The sequence below is a fragment of the Varroa destructor genome, unplaced genomic scaffold (genome assembly GCF_002443255.2).
Source record: "Varroa destructor unplaced genomic scaffold, Vdes_3.0 BEIS01000001.1, whole genome shotgun sequence".
In the NCBI taxonomy this organism is placed as follows: Eukaryota; Metazoa; Arthropoda; class Arachnida; order Mesostigmata; family Varroidae; genus Varroa; species Varroa destructor.
Window position 1 is genome coordinate 54,604,159 of NW_019211454.1, and position 15,470 is coordinate 54,619,628.

Below are 15,470 nucleotides of genomic sequence, written 5' to 3' on the forward strand. Positions count from 1 at the left end.
ATTATACATAATTGTTGTTGTATCCGAACAGGTCTAAAGCTTTATGGTAGCTCTCGCCTCTTACCCCATTTTTTCGACACGTAAATATATGTTACCTGCGGTTAATAATTTACGTACAATTACATCTGTCTACGCCAGATAAGATTACTGCTCAAAGAAAAAAGAGCATGTCTTGAAAATAGTGAAATTATGAGCTGATTTTTACTATCGTTGTTATTATTACTATTGTACTGGGGACTTGAGATCGATTAAAGGTTATTACAAGTTTTGGCATTATAGCTTGTAAAAATTTCCACCAGCACCGCGTGGTCCTAAGGGCTGGACTGCAATGCTATTTTCGTAAGCTGAGAAGCTTTAAAGCGACTGTTTTAGAAATACTGAAATTAGATTCTTTAGAAAAATAGGACATCGCTCCTGAAGCTTTCCATCTGCAGACGGGCCCGATGCTTTAACTCCGGATTTAGGTCTCAGGTAAAACAAACCTCTTTCCGCGCTTCTAGATTGTCCATTTCGACGATTTGTAAAACCATGAGAAATCTGAACCAAATTCTAATGCTATGACTAAACAACGCTTTATATAGTAGCTTTAAACCGGTAGTTCTGATCCGACACAAATGCAACCTCTACGAATATTTCTAGGTCTAGACCAGAGTTTATTAATCAGCTAGATGTCCCGTTGAAGAATGATTGTTCTTCTGCTTAATGTGAGACTTTGTTTTTAATTGTCGTTATAAACGATAGATCTAGATGATCATTCATCGAAATGGAACTAAGTATAAACACTTAGGTGAATTGCCATTCCGTTTTGACAGAAGCAAATCCTTTGCTAAGCTCTTTGGGCATTCGGCAAACAAAAAAAATTGGGATTGGACTTAGCCGGAACGTCTAAACGAAAGCCCGTCTCGTTTCATTGTATACGCTTCACTCCGCTTTAATACGTGAACGCGGGGACAATCCGCTATTGTAGAATTTTTGCGACTGGCAATTAGCAGCTTCTATGGGATAAAAACGTTTACCAGTTTCGAACCGGTGACTGTCGTAGCAAGGACGGCATTTTTTTTTTTTTTTCTTTTTGGCCATTTGGTGCATGACGTGGGCAACTTAGTCAACTTCAACTTTTTGAAATCAATGACAAAAGCTCACAATGTATATGGTCCCCAAATTGGATATTTTAATTATTGTGTTAGTTTTCGAGGCAAGCACCAGCAAAAGAGTAAAGCTGAAGAATACGTTTGGCTCAATAAACGTTCAAGTTTAAAACCAAAATGGAACTACGTCTACTACTGTCTATTTTGTGAGCTCTATTTCCGTATATATACCCCTAATATGATTCACTATGTTGAAGTCCGCCGTAAATTAATAGGCAAGCAACGTTTTGGCTACTTCAGCAACTTAATACCTCTACGTGCGACACCTTCATCGAATGTCATTTTGTTTAATTAATGACTATTCATGTTAGTCAAGTTAGCTTCGAACGTTTCTAAATATACCGTATTTATACCAAAGCACATCTGATTGTCGTGCTAAATGTATAAATCTGTGATGAAAAACTTGAACATCTCAGCCCGGATATTGGAGTCTTCATGGCACGGTAAACTAAATTAATTAGTAAAGTTAAGACTATTTTACTAGTTGATTTTTTTTTTGCTGAAAAATTGTACTTTACACGTTCCAGCTAAAAAAAACCTAAATGCTCTTCGTACACGTTTACACCTGAGTAGAGAAATTCTCAGACTCACGTTTTTTGCTCTTGTTGTCTGTAGAAGTACTGTCTGACTTCTTTTATTTTCACAAATACAAACTGGTCCTCTTAGAATTATACATTTTCGTGCTTTCAATTGAATTTTGCAGTTTTTACTAGAGCCTTTAATCATTTGATACAGGCTTTCTAGAAGTTTATCTTCCTCAGTGAATCCAATTTCCAGAAAGAACGTGGAGTACAAAGTGATACGTTATCCGTCATACAGCTCACGTAGTTCCTAGATTCATTGCAGACACACATATAACCATATATACCTGCTGCCGTATTACGATCCTTTAAGCGTTGACGACAGCGGCTTAGATAATCGTCTCTGGTTTGCTGAACAATATGTATGTCCGTTAAGGTTGATGCTATTGATGGGAAGCTGAAGTAATTTAACAGATTGTTACCATTTGGAATTATAATGCCCTTAACGTCTCTTAATTTTGGTTGTTTAGTTTCGGGCTAGCAGGTATTGGCCTACAACGGCAGCCACGGTCCCGGATGTTTCCGTCCAAGGGAAATAACAATAATGGATTTCCAGGTTCTGAATGTTCGATGCCGAACGGTCCGACCCACCGAGCCTACGGGTGGCGGCTTTTGTAATTGGAAATGCCGCTAGTATGATTGGAAATGACCAAAAAAGCAGCGTCAGAGTCGCGTAAATGCTATTTAACTTTATAATATTTACATACAAGAGACACTGTGAGACGTCAAGCGGACATCCCGGAACGACAGCGTGTCCGGCGATATTTTGCAAATAGAGGTGAACCATATTTCTGTCGTATCGTCTTTGGTGTGACGTCATGTTTATATAAGAGAATTATCAGATTTATGCAAAGTAGGAAGGAAAGAAACATACCATACTCTATAAGATCCTGGAAATTACACTATATTTTTATATATAGTGTATATATAACCAGTAGTTACAACAACTATTGGTAATGTGACATGTACTGTTGAACAACAATGGTAAAAGCTACTTCATACCCCCTCGCCTAAACCCGCCTGCCAATCAAACAGACTACGAATGCGGCGTATTAGAAATTGTTCAGACTGTGAGCCCGAGCCCTTCTAACGAATAAGCTTTTAGGAATTCCGGACCAATTAGCATCTGGCCTTGGGAAGCTCCAACAGGGACGGTAATATCCAAATCTGGTTACGAATGGTTCGGATTTTCCCCCTTCCAAAACGCAGGTTCGCTCCTGCTCTGTAAGCTCATTCCCCACACTGGACTTACTGCATATATTGCAGGCTCCATACAACTTTCTCAATGCCATGGCTTCCTGATCGGGGTCCAATAATATACACAGTTTGGGTTTTACGTCTGGCCTAGTTTCCCGGTTCTTCTGTCCTGTGCTGTACCTTTCTATGTGAGATGCTGGTGTGGGATGAAGAAATATATGAATCGGAACCTATTAAATAAATCGTTGCATGCATACCTATGCATGTGTAGTTTACATTTGCTTAGAAGTACTGATAAGATTGCAGAGAATCTATATAAAACATAACTACATATATCAAAAGGGTATCACGTTCTACACTCTGTGACGTAGTAAGTAGACGAACTATAATCCGTCTTAAAAGATTATTCTGATTATGTAAAAATAGCTGGCATTTGCATGAGTCTGCTAATCCTCTAATCTACACACCTGCTTCTTACCAAAACCTATTTTGTTATATTCTTTTTTTCAGGTCGGCATTATGTACTTTCATAGTAGGATTCAGACATAGTAACGTTGACTACTTAATGATCATACAGCAGGTGACCATATAATAATACATTGTTCGATAGAAGGTATTCTAGTGTATACATATGAGCATTGGTAACGCAATATTGTATAATAGAGAAAAAAAAAAAAAAAAGGCCAGAGTAACATTTTAGTGGAACAACATATTCAATTAGATATATTCGGTCGCAATTCTTGCTGTAATCGTTTGTGGAGACTATTCTCTTTGGTCCTTTATCAAAACCATGCTTTCGGCACGTTCTCGTCGGCAAATACATGGTTGTCTGGGTCAATGGTGACCAATTCAGCGAATATCTTCGATACCATACGCATTGGGTCCGCGTGCGGTGTTTATAATCGACGATGCAATCAACAGTCTTCAATGGGTCGATGCACGCTTCCATCTTGAAATTGATGACTGCGTCCAATGGCGAAACAATGATCGACAGAAGATAAATTGTCCGTGTACAGTTCATACCTTCGAGCTCTTTGTTTACTACAGTTGCTTATACGACGTGGACCGATTCGGTGATTTACATTGAAGTGCTCAGTAATTTTTTTCTAGATTCTGAAGATCGCACATGCGGTTCTGCCTAATTTATGAAATAACAGACTTTATTTGTATAATTGTTATTTCTATGACAACAATAAATGTATGATTGCGGCAGGTGTTAGCTAAAACAAATATGTCCTCTGGGACCCCGCTCGTCACCGCAGTCTAACAGCGATAATAAATAGCCTAATTCTAGCTACTAATCAATCTCAAGGAACAGATAATGAATACTTTATTCAGCGTCTATAGGCTGCAGGTAGTAAGGTACATGGCTCTTTGAAAACGAATTGTTCAAAATAGAACTAAATTATAGTTCTTATTTCAGCCGTATGAATGGTACATAGTAAATATTGATCAGGCACGTTCACCTCGATATGCGTATCCTAAGTATTTCTCCTGTGTTTGTTTACCAAGCGATGCGCACACGTACACTAAACGCTAATTGCCTCAATGGTCAATGGCTATGGGCTTCTTCACTGCGTTCGAGAACAGGTAGCCTATCTTTCGCATCTACACACCTTCCACTCTGGCAAATATGAATTTTATCCATTAACGAACTCTTTACGATGTTCCGTTTATCTCGGATCTCAAGTGTTAGTTGCTCTCGCCAAACAGTCCCATGCTTAGAATTCACAAACCCAGAGGGGAAAGAAATGATCCGACCCTGCTAGTTTCATAGTTCGTCTCGGAACGAACTGTTAAACGTTCACTAACTGGCAAGCTCTTTTTCTTCCTTAGTGACTTTGTCTAGGACCAAGTGGTGAAACGGCAACACCCGTCTAAAACGCTGAATATTGAGAGGAAGCTGTCAAAGGACTGTCTGCTCTTTTTCGTTGGATACAATGAGGAAAAAAGGGGCGGTCGGTTCGTAGCTTGCAAATCCTCCCCCTGTTTCCCTATTATGATCCCTACGCGCGTCTAGTCACTAGCCTCTCTTAATGGCAGCACTGGACGTAAAACTCGGAACATTTCGCTTTTTAGTCGCTGATTTTTGGTCTGCTGTTCCGCCCTCAACGATTTGCCGCCCGCGGAAGCTGTGACGTTCCAGAGAATCCCTAAACATCTGTCTAGGGATTAGAAGGGCTCATCGTTTGTCTCAGCTCCACGGATCGTAAGAATGAAATGCTGTTTTGGAATGACTTTTTCAGCTTCGTTGGCGTGTCAGACCCCGACGACGCTCGTTAACTACTGTATTACTCGAACCACTGCTAGGCTCCTATCGCCTAGTGTGTTCTATGGGCTGTTGGTTGGGTCAACCAGGTTGAGTGGTCTTCATTCCACAGCGAAGCATAACCTTTCGAGAAGGCCGGGGCAAGAAGACGCCACACGTGACGCTGGCCCAAATTCTGACCCCCTTTTCGACTTTGTCGGCTGCACTCGTTCGCTCACTTAGCAGCGTTGTGTCTTCAAGTTGACAAAGACATCTCTCTACTTGCTATGTCGGAATCTGGAATCATGCTTATTTAATTGCGCGGGTCATGGTGTTGTCCTATTATCTACTCAAAGCGATGCTCGCCCGCTTCCCCATGCAAAAATGAGCGGTTCAAAGGCATTTTGCAGCTCTTTGCAGTAAACCCCTTGTATGGGAATCGGACCATGCGTCCATGTTAGCCTATTCCTGCAGCTTTTACTGGCCGGAGTGGGCATCCACCGATACTCTGAGCTGCCTCAGTGGCTGAAGAGCTGAGATTAATGGTGTGCATGCAAAGACTCCTATGAGCTCGATGAAACAGAGTTCTGGCTTGTCGTTTACAGATAGTTGCTCTCAATCAGAGGCCTGTTATCAATTACAGCTGAATTGCTTAAGCGTGCGAAAATAATCCTCTAACGCTGAACATTACATTTTGAGTTTCAGCGAGTGCTTCGGTTATGCTTATAATATGCATAAATACGTGTAGCATGCTATACTCGTGTATTATGTAAAGCATCCAAAGAGCGACATTCGTTTTTAGAATAACTTACTAAATAGTTATTATATATATTAGTTTCCTTTAATATACTGATCATACATGATTGTTGGTAAATTATTTACTAATATGTAAGAATAAAACGTCCCTAAGTTTTTCGCAGTCGAACACAGATAATTTATTCAGTACAGTTTGATCATTTTATCTGCCGAAGTACGAAACGTTTTTATCGAAGCGTCCGTTACTCAAGAATTGCACATGGGACAAAAAAAAGGTACTTTTTTCGCAATTTAAGGTGTTAGGTGAAATTTGACTACGGAGAAACGAGGGCAGGTAGGCCACATGAGAGCGGAGGATTTCTATCACGGCTGGAAGATGTCACGATTGGCTGGCAAATTAAGTTTGGTCGGACCCTATCGGCCCTGTGCGACGTGCGCTTTTTGTCTAATAGCCAACGGTCTATTTTTAACCCTGATTATTGATAAAAAATAAGCTCTATTTCTTTTGCTAACCATCTGAGCTTTACGGCAACCTAGCGACAAGTAATAATATGTCATTAAAACGAAAGAAAGGGTCATGGAAGCGAGTAAAACGAGCAAAACAAAATAATTAATTAGCTAAATACTAGTTCTTAAATCCCTAACCAAACAAAGTGATTAAGTTAGAAGATTTAAATTCTTAGTCATGAGATGCAAAAAAATATCTAATCTACGGCATGATTTCATAGAGATAAGTTTAAGGTGACTAGTTCATTCTGGGTGTCGCCTGCAATCGTTATAACTAAAACAAGTTACTTAGTACTGGGTTAAAAAAGTCCGAAGAATTTGACTTTATACTTACTACATACACCTAAAGGCCAGTGACGGGTCGATTTTCGGCCTACAAAGTCCTGGCGTTATTTATAATTTTTAACTAAATAGTATATCATTCATTGCACAGCGCTTTTGACATCATCCTTGAATTGTTTGGTTTCATTTTGTGAATTTGCATTGTTTCTCGTTTCATTTTTTCATCTTTTTTCTTTTTTTTTTTATTCTTTTGCCATGTGGACATACGTATGACATGAAGTCTGCGTTTTTCTTACGGGATACTTTAACTCTGCGGAGCAACGACTGTCTTTCATCGGTCGAATGCTGTCATCGAGCAGAGACTGTCCTATCATTTTGCTGGTCGCGAGTTCTCCATACAAGCGACAGATTGCTCAGACTAACCCCGGCATGTTATGATGCTATTGGATTACGCCAAAGCGCTATGAAGATGTGGTGTTGGAGAGACTGAGTGACTGGCGAGACCTCTTCATTCCACTGTTAGGCAGGAATAATGGCTCACTCACCTCATTAATCAGGCTAGAACTAAGACGGCTAAAGGCAGAGATAGGCCATTGTCTAGAAGCCCACTATGCAAGTACTTGCCCATGTTGCGCCTTCTAAACGTACTATATCTACTAAAGCAAGACGCACCTTGTAGTACTTTTTTCTGATTTGGACAGTTATTCATTACCAATATGTCATAGAAGGGAAAAGCAGATAGACGAATACCATCGTCCCAATAAATGGTGTTCAGATGGGAAGCTATCGACCCCGGTACGTTTCCGACTAAACTGTAATATGGGTTTAAAACAAAGGTTGCAGTTGCATAAACAGTAGTAAAAGTGTTTGAGATAATAACACCAGATGTCTGTGGGTTTGTTTGCATGTGAAAGAAGGATTTCATTAGCACACAGAGGACGCAGCAGTTACAAAGCTTTGCAAAAAAAGGATCTGCTACATGTAGCATGACCACTATGCCAACAGGCTTAGAAATACAAAAACACCATCTTCTAGGGATAAAGATTATTTTGGTGTTTGATTTCTGCTGTCATTGAGTTACGTTCGGATAATACGTTGTATTACACCTCGGTCACAGGGAGGCGAGCTTCATGGAACAGGTAAGCGCGCTACGTCGAAGCAAATAATAAAACTATTTTAATATATTCTGACGTCTAACTAGCTTAGCCAGCACAGCGTGCGCTTAATTCTCTCTGCGTATAATATAAATAATAAACCCGTAATATAATTATATTATAGGTGCATGGTCTTGCTGTGCAAAATGTCGTCTCACGTATCAGGCCGAATTTTGCCTCATACATTCGACTAGCCCGCCTAGAGTAAACTATCAGGCTTCACAAAGAACTGTCTGCTCAGGCTGAAATACGGATGCATCTACCCGAACAGCATAACAATGTAATTGCTTTTTAGATTTATTATAATTTTTTAGCCACTCCTGGAAAGTTCAGGCTAATACTTGAACTGGTGGGTAAAAGGAAATGGCACGGCTGTTACTAACGATGAAAAAGACTGCTGACTTCCGTGATCCGTCTCTACGGGGGATGGGGTAAAAAAGGAATGTCAATGGCAGCAGTCAGCGGTTTGAGGACGAGGAAGGGCCAGTACGAGACTTCGAAATGCAGAGCTGAATAGAGGTAAAGCATACACATGTAAAGAGCAGGTAGTAGACGAGAGGGTATATGAAAAGAACACAAAAAAAAAAAAGAGGAAATCAGCATTTTTCATTTGTGTGTCTACGAGAGCCAAAAACGAGTACTGGTACGCCCACCGCCTACATAGTAACCCAAGCAGTACAAAACACGGCAAACCGCGCAACGAAAGGCAGACTAGGATTGCAGAGATAAAACGGAATGGGCTGAGCAAGGATACATTAGCGGCACGAAAGTAGTGCCTGAGCAAAGAAATGTCCGAACAGCCTAACAGAAAAAATCCGCCGAAGGACGAACATCAGCTGTGGCAACAGCTGCGGCAACGTCGGAAAAATGTTCGTACGCTCAAAATATTTGTATGTAAACTGTACGTTTTTAATTTACGCTTTTTTAAAACAACACTGACGAAGTTGAGCACGGTATAATAAAACCGGCAATAATATTTTCTAAATTTTGGAGGGCAACAACAGCGTTTCATAATGGATTTCTCACTGTTCAAGACACCACCACTTTGCGTAAGTTAGCTGCATTGTTTTATGCCAAGATGAAAAAAATTGCTAAGGAAACCATTTTGCTTTGAAGTCCTTATATATCGACTGTATTGGATCCAGCTGAACATAGGCCCTTACCTGTCTGTTGGCTTAAGATGTCAAAGACGTTAACGTGCGATTGGATGATACATACCTGTTCAATCCACCGTGGCTACTGTTGCTGCTGCTACTGCTCCACTTTCCGTCAAGCTCTCTAACGCTTTAACCTACAGGTATCGTCAATTTTACATGGATCTATCTAGTTGTTGTTATCCTTAAGCATACTAGCTTATATTGCCTTTGCTTGATATTCGCAACGGAATTTATATAGTCTTTTACTATCGTCCTTGGGAGATCTGCCACTTTATACTATAGCGTATGCGCCAGGAGGCAGGTTTTGAGGGCCTGGGACTTAACGATCCTCCGCACGAAGAGTCTGAGCGTATAGTAGAAGGGGGTCACTGACTGGGTCAAGCCTCCAACCAAGCGGCCTTAGATGAAGAGGATGGGGGAGGAGCATTGGGTAAGCTAGGCAAGGAGAATTAATTATCCTGCATTGTAGATAATACGGCGATATCCACGAGTCAGTCTAGTAGTCAACGACTTATCATGTAGCAGGAAGTTTATACTATAATATGGCAGAATCGGCGGGAAAGAGAACATGGAAGGAGCTACGACGTCTCTGCCGGCATCGCCAGCCTTGTCGATAGTATAGCCGATGTCGGCTTCGGGCACGACCGCTTCTAATACCGCCACTAGCACGGATGACGAAGACGCCGCGAAGGCAGAAATAGCCGCCACCTACTGCTGCTGCTATCCTTGGTCTAGCCTGCTTCTTTGTCTCTCTATTTGCCTTTCAGACGTTGTCGGCTTTGCCGACGTTGGCAGCAAAGCTGCCAGCTCCGTCCTGCTACTGCCACGGCACTATAGACTACTAAGCTACTTTCCTTCTGGAAAACGGGTTGCAAGCCGGTAACCTCGTTCGTTGCGTTGTACAGGAGCATACGCGTCTCGCATTCCCGTGTCCTTGCAGTCGGCGGCTGCGAAGACAGTCAAAGGCCTGGGCTAGTGGCTTAGGTCGTGATACTTATCCGATAGTGAGATGCTACAAAGATAGGGTCTGCTTCTACTTGCTGGGTGATTGGCTGGACCTGGAGCCGGACAAACGGGATCAGAAAGGTGGCCTTACGAGTGATGATGCCAATAGAATAGCTGAATGATATATTCTGCGACCAGGAGTATAGTACTGATGCTAATGACACTGATTATGACCTCTGCTTCCGAGGCAAGGAGGCCTAAACGAGGTCTTGAAAAAGGCAAGTTCATACGGCCTGTTATCGCTCGTGGCACAGATCGATTGATAGACTCATCATCGAATATCTCCGATCATCAAACGATGCCACTTGATCGTACCAGTTGTATATACTACAGAAGTGTTAGTGGATAGTTGTTTTACGCTACGATCCTGCCGAAATAAGCTCAGCGGCCATAATTGCATATTCACAGATCCACTCCTATAATTTAAATCTAATCTCATAAGCTAAATTTTAAATAAATGGCCATCGTGAATGATAGAAGCATGCGCATAACTAGATACGGATTTTCCGGTAGTTGATTTTTAATTGAGTTAGTTACAATATTTAAGTATACTTCAACGGTCATCCTTTACTTTATGCAAGAAAAAAACGGCATTTGTAATTGCTCTTTTTGATATGTTTGAAAAAATTATTATTAATATTTGGATACGACTCAAGGTAGTTGCACAAAAGTTTCAAGACGCCTCATCCTCAGGCTTTTGATACCCAATCCAAGCCCCTGGAGCAAGTTTACAGTTTTACCTGTATTCCGAAACCAATGTCAAACTCGCAACAAAAATGAACTCGCAAAATAAATGATGATCTACACTAGTTACTAATCGTGCTTATCATATGTAATGATGGCTTATCGGTGGTGATGTCCCGTGCGTAATGTACTCGATGCTGGGGAAGCAGTTACCGATATCACTGTACCTGATACAGCTATGACAGATATGAAAGTAAGCATACTCTGCAGCAGCGTTTCCTCTAAACGACTGTTGGAGTTGGTTATCGAGAAGGGGCAGAATCTTATCGCATTCTGCAGTATATTCTGTTGTATCGCTGCTGTGCTAGGCTAATTTTAGGCGAAGTATATCTAATTTGAAGTTACCTGATAGTTGAATCAGTTGATGGAGATACCACGGCACGCTGTCAGCACCAGCAGGATCCCAGTTAAATCCAAACGTCGAGTGCAACCTGTAGATTGAAAACCGCGTAGAAAAGCTTCCGTTTAGCTAAAATCGATTGAAAACGGCAGTTCGGTTGATTGGGAAACTTATCTTTATGTTAACCGATTTATGATATGGCAACACAAGAGAAATAGGCATGCTTTCTCAAGTCTAACGCTATAGTTGTGTGGATGTCTATTAATAAAATTGATCGCCCCTAGTATGGGTTACCGTTAATAGGCGACGGCGCATTGAATACAGGATCGCATAATTTCGAATATAACACACGAGTAGTTCGAAACAAGCGAACCGATTTGAGAACACCCATGACTATTTCATCGCCTACGTGGCTAAAGTCTACAGGACAAGACACGTCGGGTCCTTACAATACACAGTGATCGTCCACAAAGAGTAACACTCACTTCTATGCGCTCATACTGACCGGCACCAAGCTTGGTTAGCAAAACGTCTTCGTATGACGATTCCAGCAAATCAATGAAACGTAATGTTTTTGTCAGAAAGGTTTTAGCCTTCTTCAAGTAGGCTCCGCTGGATCCCTTAAGCCCGTAAGTTTCTGCAGTACCCAAAAATGCACCATCGAACCGATTTGGGTACGGCGATACACGCAGTTATTAAACCTCGACATACGTGTTATGATTTTACTACGTCTGCTATAAGTTTACATCGGAAGGCGCTTGACGTCGACACAAGGAGACATGTTAAAGTCTTATAAAGAACTTATAAATGCGATTATAGTTACTTAACTTCCTGTTATTAAGTAAATACATTTGTTATGTGTGATACATTTCAAATTGCTTAATTCGAACTTACTCTTAATACAGACATACAGTATGTACATATATTGTACGCGGATGTATCGCTTTCAATGACAAATAGATCTTCAGTAATATTATACGTCGGCTTTTTTTTTGTTTTGGTAAGAGCAGCTCAATCACATTGATGATATTTTTTCGGGATGATAGATTTTTCGGGAAGTAATTTTTGAGTAATTCACAAGCTTTGTTGTAAGTAATCTCTTCAGCAATGTTTATTAACCCTGGCCCGCTATACGGATATCAACTATCCAGCTGTCAGCAAACTGACAAAAATGGTCAGCATCACCGATGGTGGCCGATCAGTAAAGCTCCTTTAAGTTCATAAGATCAGTATTCTATTAGCCTGGATATCTCGGTGTAGATAGTATGCTTTGCTAATTAGTAGAAAAAAATAACTTACGATTCTTGTAAATGGTTAATTGACACAGGTAACCCTTTCACTGTCAGCAAACTTTTTTTTAACTGGAGGCATATTTATTGGCACTGAAAGCTCACTTTTGAGCCTACTTCGGTTCTCCTTTTTCCTTTTTTCCTCCATATTCCGATTTTGACTGTAGATGACGTTCGTCCTTAGAAAAACTCGACGCTTGATGCTTATCTTCCTTATAAAGATCCTAAAGCGCGGACTTTCAGGCCGTTGGTCGGGCCTATAGCATTTTTGCTTTTTCTCCGATCAAAAGCATCGAGGAGGCCTGCAAAAAGGGTACAGCTTATCTCTGTGATCGTTACGATCATTCCTGCACCGTCTGCTTTAGCGAGCTGTGTGACTGCCCAGCTGGAGCTTCATGGCCCAGTGAAAGCAAATGATCTTATCGCAAAGCCACTTTCCCCAGACCCTCTTCTCTAGCTGCGTCAGAATGGCCCTTTTTTTTGGCGTTGGGCCCCTCGAGGTTCGAGGAACGCAAGTCGGCTACAATGTAAGCGCTCATCCGTGTACGGATCCGTCCCATTCATCCATCCATAAGGCGGAAGCTGGCGTCGTCATTCACTGTGATTTCGTACCTTTGCATTTTCTCGCAGTAATTGCCCTCCGTCCGTGGCCTGGCTGCACTTCTGTAGATTTCAGTCAATAAGAAGAAACATAATTACACTGCACTGTACCAGCTTCGGATAGTATATACTTTTTCGGTGATACGCAAATAGTTAAACTTTATTTGCCACATTTCAGTTTACCGAGAAGATTTTATCCATTCCTTCCACAAGAGGCGAGCGTTGCTTTAGATGACCATAGTGGAAGAGTACAACCTGGAATAACAAGGCAAATAAGCGCGATAATTCTAAAAAAACACACGGTTTTGAAAAGTTTAAACATACATGATAAAATATGCCGTCATGTAGAGGTTAGAAGATGTCAGAAGATAGTAACACGCTCTTTATGCGAGTGAATAGAAACTCGCCAAGGAATTTGGTTCAATCGCGATTAATTTCGGTAGCGTAGGCCATTATATAACGATCGGATTTTACATAGACTTCGCCATGTTTCAAATATGTTTTTCTTTTTTATTTACTGTAAAACTACAACTGGTTTACCTGTAAGTCGGTTACATAGTTGAGCGTTGCTTTTTACCATTGCAGCTGTATTATGCAACGCAGTGACTTGCTTGTTAAACGGTCGAATGGTTATACCTTCTTGTCTGCACTTCTTTTTTCCTGCCTAGGATGTTGTCTTCCCAACGGCTAGAGGGTATTGCAGCTAGAAATACTGTCAACGGCATTGTATGCCGGGGTTCTACTACGGCAGGAGCAGCCTATGAATTGAAAGAGTGCGCATTACCGTTAGCTGGGTGTTCTCCATATGTTACAGCATGAACGTGGATTGCATCAGGCGTGTGAGGAAATAGAGACAAAATGCTGTGTATAAAAATAGTCAACTGAAGTTGGCGAGGTTTGAAAAAGGAAAAAAAGCTATCCTGTCTGTCTTCCTTATTCTGTTTGCATTACTTTAGGAAGTATGCGTTTCATTGGCGAGCCCTACAATTCCAAGCCGCAGAATAATATGTATTTCGAATCCAGCGAAAGTATCTCCTCTTAATGGTGGCGTCGTTTGGTGTGTTTGTGCCTCTTAATGTAAAGAGGTAAAGAGGGTAACTGTGTGATGATGGGGGGAAAACTAGGCCCGTTTGCAGATGGCCTTTGCAATTGCGCGTCATGTTCACTTAGCGCATAACTATCCTCATTTCTGCTTTGCTCTTTCAGTTTCATAATTCGCTTATCTTTCGTTTGTGTCTTTCCTTGTCTGTCTACTTTCCCCTGCCCTTCTTCCCTGTAGGGTTTTTCTTGGTAGACCTCACGTCTCCCCTGAACTATCCTTGCTGTAGCAGCGTCTCCCGACTAGGCTTTGCAAGCTTAGCATTTCCGTTTTCCTAATTACTCCGGCGCCATATTTTGTGCCATTGTGGCCGTCTTCCAATTGGAGGGTTACTCAGCGGTTTCTACGTGTCTAACTGCCGACGCTCGGCGTAGGCTGAAAATCGGAGTTAAGATAATTAATGGAGGACAATAACTTTGGGTCTATCTGAAGCCGGGCGCATAGGAAGGACCTATGAACGAACGTGTTACGTGTGACTCATATCCGCCCACCACATCGGTGCCTTCATCTTTTCTGCGAAGCTCCCGGTCCCTTTGCTGCTCCATGGATGATGCTGGATAAGACCTTTATGATGATAATTGGTTTTCGTAAGCAGCTGTCTGTTGATCTCTACGTACAGTTTGTCTTTACTATACTTCAGCCACACCTGTCAACTGTATATATAACTATATTCACCCTATATTATAGTAGTGTATCAACAGATTGCATCTTTTGGCAGTCGAATAACATGTCTCGTACTTAATAACTAATTCTCTTACAAAAAACGCGTGTATATAAAAAAAATAATTAAAAAATAGATGTTCTATATTCTAACAGGCGGATCCATATGGGCACACAATTCCTGCGTCTTTGATCGTTTGAACGATTTAGGAACTTGTTATTCTGAGCAAATGCACTAGGACGCGTGGTTGAAAAACAGTTCAATGGTAGGTAGAAAGCAACAACAGTCCTATGCCTGTAGAATACATATATGCGTCCTACGTTTTGTAATTAAAGCTTACTCTAAGTGAGAAGACATTTCGTTATCTTGATTTTGTTTTATCTGAAGCCTTTGAGCAAACAGGTCTTCAACTAATATATTGTATAATAAATGCAGAAACCTGTTCACATTCACCGTCTCCAACGCTATTACGATGTGTATTCTTTTTATTGGCGTGAGTATAATTTTATTGGCTACTATGATGACTTTAACTGCACAGTATGATTGCCTAGTTCGGCAAAGTTTACCAGACCGTTTAAAAGGGTAAGCTTACATAGTAAAATTGATATGTACCAGAAAAAAAAAAACCCAAAGTTAGAATTGCTTTAGCTTAGGATGCTTGTATTGAGCTCGATTATGTTTCTTAGGATTATGCTTGTTCTT